The 7,611-nt window shown below is 45.4% G+C and overlaps 1 long non-coding RNA gene across 1 annotated transcript in view; it reads right to left on the bottom strand.

Annotated features, from left to right (window-relative positions):
- LOC136797126 (uncharacterized) overlaps positions 1 to 7,332 on the bottom strand; it is a 14,176-nt gene extending 6,844 nt beyond the window's left edge. Inside the window, exon 1 of the long non-coding RNA XR_010844959.1 lies at positions 6,934 to 7,332. This is a non-coding gene — a long non-coding RNA (uncharacterized lncRNA). The remainder of the gene's footprint in view (positions 1 to 6,933) is intronic.
- Positions 7,333 to 7,611: the final 279 nt, after the last annotated feature.

The raw sequence follows: 7,611 nt of genomic DNA, 5'->3' as shown, positions 1-7,611 counted from the left end.
GAATTACACATCGTACCAGCCGGACAAGAAGCGTTACTAGGACGTCAATGGATTCGGAGTCTAGGTATCGAACTTCAACAACTGGATACAGAGTACTGACACCAAATTTCAGATTCCAATATCAATGGATTGCAATCAATTGAAGAAATTATTTCTAATTATTCGCCAAGCTTTGAAGAAAAAGTTGGTTCCATTCCAGGATTTCAAATCAGGGAAGGAGTCAAGCCAGTTTTTACCAAGGGACGCAGCATTCTGTATGCCTTAAGATACCGAGTTGACAAGGAATTAGATGCTCTAATGGCAGACGGGATCATTTCACCAGTCCCCACGACAGATTGGGGCTCTCCTTTGGCCGTAATACCCAAACAAGATGGTTGCGTACGTCTTTGTGTCGATTACAAATGCGGAGTAAATGAACGGTTGGATCAGGGGAATCATCCCATTCGGCGCATCGATGATATTCTGAACAGTCTCCGAAATTCCAGATATTTTTACAACCTTATTTGCATCTAAAAGTCAGTGAACTTATGAACCTGTGGCAACACTGAGTACCTGATAACCTCCCTAATCCAGTTAGTGTAAATATTGTAATATTCGTCGAACGATGAAACTGGGTCTCTACCGGTCGGCGGTCCATCAAAGGCAGCAGGCCCCATAACACGGGCTAATGCAAATACAGGCAAGCTAAAAAATTACACACTTGTAGCTTGCAAGAAGGGGACAAAGAAGGCGAAGACAACTATGCCACAATAAGAGAAGACGGATCCTGACCTTGATAATACATTCGCAGTTTCTTCATCATTATCTACAGACCTAGGGTCCTCAAGAGTAGAGCTTCCTACCAAGAAATCTCCGACAATTCCACCGATCGTCGTCGCAGGTTATCAGGTCCTCATCCCATCATCCCAGAGGTGAGAACTTATTTACCTCGTCTTAAAATTCAGCAATATCTAGTGCGTTAAACAGGAGGGGGTATCCAGATTTTCCTAGAGTCCGTAGCGGACCGCGACGCAGTCGTGGAAGGACTCAAGATATTACAAATCGGGCATCACTCGTATACCCCACGAAATGGCAAGACACAGCAGCGTTATGTCATCAAAAACATCGACATCTCCATGCCCTTGGAAGATGTCAAAGCTGCTTTTCAACACCTGGCCCCTATAGATCTCCGACGTCTTAACAAATCGAACAACGATGGGACGAAAACACCTCTCTCACCTATGGTTATTACGGTGCCGATACAGGTCACCCTAGACGACATAAAAAAGGTAAAACATATAGACCACTACTTGTGCACAGCCCACCATTTTGTTCAAAGAAAAGAACATGGCCCACCTCAATGCTACAGATGCCAGCAGTTCGCCCATACCAAAAGCTACTGCGGGTACAAGGAGGTGTGCGTGCGCTGTGCTCAGGAACACAGCATCGGTGCCTGCCCTAGGGTGGGAAAACCGAAATGCTCCAACTGTGGAAAGGACCATGTGGCGTCCTTCCGTGGTTATGAAACGCGCACAAAGCTCATGGAAAAAATTCAGGCTAGGATGGAGCAGAGGAGAGCAGCAAATGCGAGGCCACCGGCAACAGCTCGTACTCAACAACCCGCTACCACAATCACCAGACCACGAACCAATAGAATGGCGAGTGCAGCCACAGCTTACTCGTCATTTCTACAGCCGTTCACAACAGCACCTGCATCCACCTGAGTTCATACCAGATTCTCCAGCGTCTCACGACCCGGAACAAATTGGAGTCCAGCAACCCTGCCCATCATCACCCAGCTCATTCGACCCACAGCTCTTCATGACCACTGTGATGACCCAGATGAACCTTATGGTTAGTGAACTATGCTCCCGGATCATGAGGGACATGCAGATGTTCATGTCTGAGATCATAAAAGAGATCAGGGGACAAAACTCACCATGAACTCATTCCGGGTCCTCAACTATAATTGCTGTGGCATTGCACCGAAACTAGAGGAGGTGTAGGCGCTCCTAGCGCTCACCGAACCGACGGTAGCAGTCCTCACCGACACCAGGATACAGGGGCGACCACTATATATCAGTGGATACCACGTAGCCACTGATGACCTCCACGACCCACTCGGTGGTGTCCTCATAGCTGTCCATGGCATCCGGTGGAAGAAGATCCCGCCACCTTTGAACATCCAGGACGCCCAGATATGTCATATCACCGTCCAAGTACTGATGGACCAGCCCACCTACATCACGGGAATCTACTGGCGTCCTAGAGGGTCAGTACCGGAACTGCGGCAGGTCTTAGACACCTGTGGGGCAAGGACGAACCACTGGCAGGTGGGAGATCTCAACGCCAGACACACTCTATGGCACAACGCATCAGGGAACCTGGAGGGAAGACAAGTGGTAAAAACTGCCTTCACGGTAGTTCATCCAGGAACTCATAATTTCCGCCATTTTGGTATAGGCTTTCAATCCACAATAGACCTCCTGCTGACATGGCAGCCACACCGTATAACAGGTTGCTCCGTGGCCGATTTCACCTCATCGGATCACCGCCCGATGATCTATGAAGTACACGGTAACACCTCCGAGCCGACGTCCGAGAAGTTCAACTACCAGGAGACAGACTGAAGCCGGTTCAAGGAGGAGGTCTGCCATAGATTGAAAGATGTACTAACACTGTATACTGTGGCGGAAGTGGACAACTACATTGAACACTTCACGGAGAGTGTCATGGAGTCTGCGCGCCAAACCACCTACCACCCAAGACCCCCTCCCCACCTTCTGAAACCCCCGCCTCACATCATGGCACTCACATTCAGCAGGCGGAATTTGAAGAACCGGCACTAACGCTCGAGAGATCCGGCTGTGAAGAAGACCCTCAACGCGATTACCACCTAGATCAAAAATCTTCTACGTCAGTGAAAGACTGCGATATGGCATGATCGCCTGAGGTCCACGCATCGTGACTACCGGAAGTTCTGGAAGCTCACCAAGGCAACAACCAAGAAGACTTCAGCCGTTCGCCTGCGTGACAGAAACCGCCTCATGAGCCCCGCAGAGCAGGCCGAGTCGTTGGCTGAGCATTATCAGCAGGATATTGACGCGAAGACTGGGGCATCGCTCTCAATCACAACCATGGCCCGTGAGAACAACTATATGTTTGTCTCACCTAGAAGACTGAAGGCCGTTTTGAGACGATGCCATGGAAACCGGGCCCCTGGTCAAGATGGGATACAGACAGTCCTGTTGAAACAACTACCGAGGAAGGGAATCGCACAGCTCACCAACCTGTACAATTCGTGCTTGAGGTTAAGGTACTTTTCAGACTAATGGAAACATGCCATCTTGTTTCCACTCCTCAAGCCGAAGAGGACAGGATTTGACGCCGACCATTACAGGCCTGTAAGTCTCCTACCACATCTCGCTAAGGTTTACTAAAAGATCATCCTGAATTATCTTCGAGAATTCTGTGATGAACACTCCGTTATCCCTTACGAGCAGATCGGCTTTCAGGCACACATGAGCACGGACACCCCATCTGATGAAGCTCCAGCATGAAGTGAACTCCAGCTTCAATAGGAACCATGCTACAGCTATGATATCCATCGATTGTACAAAGGCATTCGATTCAGTGTCTCACGGCATTTTATGTCGTAAGCTCATAGACCTCGAATGCCCAGAGCAACTACGGTGTGATTGCATCGTTCCTGGACAACAGGACCCTATCTGTGCGGGTTAGAGATGCGTTTTCCCGTTCCATCCCACTGACATGCGGAGTGCCACAGGGAGCAGTCCTATCGCCAGTGCTGTTTTCCATCTATACAGCTGATGTTGTTGGTGAAAACTACAGAAAGGCTACAGTTGCCGCCTATGCCCACGACATCGCCATCTACAGCAGCAGTATGAACCAAAAACATGCACTAGAGCGCGCCGGAGCAGTCTGTAAGGAAATTTTCCGACGACTGGCTAGTCTCAATATCTCTATGAACCAAGCTAAGACAGACTGCGTCGTGTTCGCTCACCAACAGCACAAAAGATCGACTCTCCCGAAATCACTCAAGCTGGACAGTACGATTATCTCTCCTTCAAACTCGATAGTCTACCAAGGAGTGAAGCTGGACCGTCATCTTAAATTCTCCACCCACATCTACCAGAAAACTAAAACTGTAAGAAGGCGGTCTTACAGACTCAGCCACCTCCTCACATCACCAGCGCTCTCTTTGTGGCTTAAACTGCAGATATACAAAAGTATTATGAGGCCGGCGCTCCTCTACGGGTCACCTCTCTTCATCTACCTCTCCGAAGGCACGCAGCGACACCTCCAGCGTTTCCAGGACACCATGCTGCGGAGGATGGTCCGCACAACATCGTGGAAGAGGAAGAAGCCCCCGGAACTGCATCAACTCCTAGAACTGCCCGCAGTGCCAGAGTTCAATGGTTGGAGGCACGTCAAGTTCCTTGACTCCCTCCAATTTTTGACCAATCCACTCTTCCAGGCACTGAAACCAGCACCTCCACCAGTCCGATGGCAGGATTTACACCCGAGACCATCACAACTTTAACCCAGCAAAAGTGACAGTGACACAATTTTCAGTTTTAGGTTTTTAGTTTTAGTGTTTTTAGATTTAGTGAAAAGTCAAAAAATTGAAGTGCGCCCCAGCACCTCACATATTTTCAAATTGAACAGTGGAATTTCAACAATTTTGTATTATATCGAGCCATCCCTTACAATGGAGCGCAGCTCCAGTAAAAGGGCAAAAATCAACAAATTGTATATATATATACTGTATTGTACATATGTTTATATTTTGTAATTATTTTATGAATAAAGGGGATGTGAAAAAAAAAAAAAAATGTTGGTCTATGGTTCTCTATCTTCCACTTAGCCTCCTCTAATCGACGACCTAGTGTCACGAGATCCTTAACTGATCCTATATCCTGTAACACAAGGCTATCCTGGTAGTACGGGAGCATATCCTTCCTAATTATCCTCAACATTTCTTCCTCAGAAGGAAGACTATTCAGGCGGTAAAAGTAATTGCTCATCACAGAAGCGTACACGCCTATCAACTCCCTCGATCCGGATTTTTCATTTTTTTTTTTTTTTTAATCATTTTCGGGTCCGTTTCATTATTTCATCCCATAGCCTACCGACGTAATCCCGTGGCTCGAACTCTGCTTTAAGCTCTGATATCAGTCCTTCCCATGTGGATACTTCTCTTTTTTAGTTCCCTAAACCTTATCAAGGCCGGTCCAGCAAATAAATCTAACGCCGAATCGAACAGTTCTTTTGTTGATGTATTCCAAGAAGCCTTTAATTCTGAGACTTGCTCCAAAAATGCGGTAAAACTAAGGCCTTGACCATCCCCGCAAAATTGTATGTCTTTAACATACCCCATATACTTTTACAACTATCCTGTCATGTTTACTCTCTGAACCCGTGTGAGGTGTAGAGTTTTCACTCGATCTCGCAAAAGGGAAAAATGGAAAAAAAAACAAAAAACAATAAGGAATAAATTGCTCCTTAGGCGCCATGTTATTTCCCCCCCCCTTAGAAATACCGAAAACCCCCAAATGATTACTTCAATATTCCCACAATATAACTATAATATATCCCTGTATAAACAATTATCGAATTATGACTACTGGTGAATACCTTTGCATGTAGATTACGGAAAACCTAGGGGTGATACCTGTGGAATTATCGTAGTATTCAGTGAACAACAACAAAAAAAGTAAATTAACAAGTTGAATGCAGTGTATATGCATAAGAAAGAAGAGCAGAACTATATTTACAATATTTTAATAATAATAAGAAATATATGTAAACAAAATGAAAAAAAAATCCTTATCACTTAAAAAAAAGACCTTGGGCGTACTCCTGGTAAAACACAAGGTTGTCCGATATCTCTTTTTCGGTTACCACCTTATCTATACTAGAAGTATGGAGACGACCCCTATCCAAGACGGGCTAAAGAAAAGCTGTCACTGGACTTTATCCACACTTGTAGTGTTAATGACCGCCCATTTACTTTTGCGCCAATTACTTTTTAATGACACCACAATTTAGAAAAACAAAACATTAACCATAATATGGTGATATTTCGATACAAGCAGTAAAAACACAGGGCCTGATAAACTCTTACCACTTTATATTGAACAAGCGTAACGTGTTCAATAACCACACTGTCACCTTCACAAAACCAAGCCAATGGGCTCTAAACATATCGGTAGTGTTGTTTTTTCACCATGTCAACTGTAATACCCCTGGTCTATGCAATATATCGCCAGTGTTTTTATTACATCATGACAACCGTAACAAGGAGTAGCCTGTGAACACTATTTGATCAAGCTTCAGGTGTGTACTATAGAGCACATGTGGAATAACAACTTTTATATCTTTAGACTGCAGCCGAACCTTTGTGAGTCGCACACCAATCACACCAATTCGTCGACTGGAGAAATACAAGTTTCCCGCCACTCTATGCCGAATGATTGAAAGCTATCCCAGCGGAAGATCATCCGTCGTACGAGTCGGCGAGGACTACTCCTCTATTCCCACTACATCCAGAGGCTACAAGCTCAGGCTCAGGCTCAGGCTCGGTACTGGGTCCTATTTGTAGCAGCAACATATGTGGACGCCAGTGGCATCTACGCCACCAGCGCCAGACCTCATCAGGCACTTGAACATGCCCAGACAGCATCGGCACCATCATAGATGTCCTCAAGCACATAGGCAATCAACTAAACCCGACGGATGCCATTGTAATATATTTTCAAAAAAGGGAAGAAGAGCAACCTACCAAAGACCTTCACGGTGGAAGATGAAGTCAGGGGTGTGTCAAACTCCATTCTTTATCTTGGCGTGACACAAGGAAGGCACTTAACCTTCACCAGTTACTTTAGGGAAAGACTGAAGATTACTAAAAATAAATCACATAGGCTGCATCACCTGCTCGCTTCACCACAGATTTCTCTCCAACTGAAGCTGCAAATATATTTGTCCGACGCTGCTCTATGGTGCATCTCTTCTGCGGAAATTCTTAAAAACAACACTACAAAAACTCCAGAGCTACCAAAATTCCATCCTTAGGTGGAGTGTCCGAGGCATCACACTGCAAAGGAACGGGAAAGTGTCATCCACCAAGAACTCCAGCTTCCCTCTGTTCCGGAGTTCATAGGCCGACGGCACATCAAGTTCTTTGATGGGCTGAAGGCCTTTGCGAACCCACTCCTCCGGGAGATTGCCCCTCCACCAAGACCTGGAGGTTGAAAAGCACTGTTCTCTGGGTCGACCTGCTCGCCAAGGGAAGGGGTTTAGACTCAGTATAGAGGTCCCTTCCCACTTGTGACAACGCAGACGGCGAAATTTATACATATTCATATTATTTTATTATATTTGTATTTATTTGGTTTGAATTAATAAAATTAACAGATGTGTGAGAAAGTATAGATTAAAAAAAACATTACCACAACGATATGTTTATTTCACATGTTTTATTTAGAAACTAATATATTTTAATGTAAAAAGCTAGTGAGTTTGATTGTTTGAACGCGTTTATATTAGAAACTAACAGTCGGATTTGAAAAAAAATTGTTTGAGTAGGAGAGGCCATTATTATTAGGTAGG

Source organism: Halyomorpha halys, unplaced genomic scaffold (assembly GCF_000696795.3).
Source record: "Halyomorpha halys isolate HHAL.00 unplaced genomic scaffold, Hhal_1.1 Scaffold200.1, whole genome shotgun sequence".
In the NCBI taxonomy this organism is placed as follows: Eukaryota; Metazoa; Arthropoda; class Insecta; order Hemiptera; family Pentatomidae; genus Halyomorpha; species Halyomorpha halys.
This window is presented reverse-complemented; position numbering and strand designations above follow the sequence as displayed.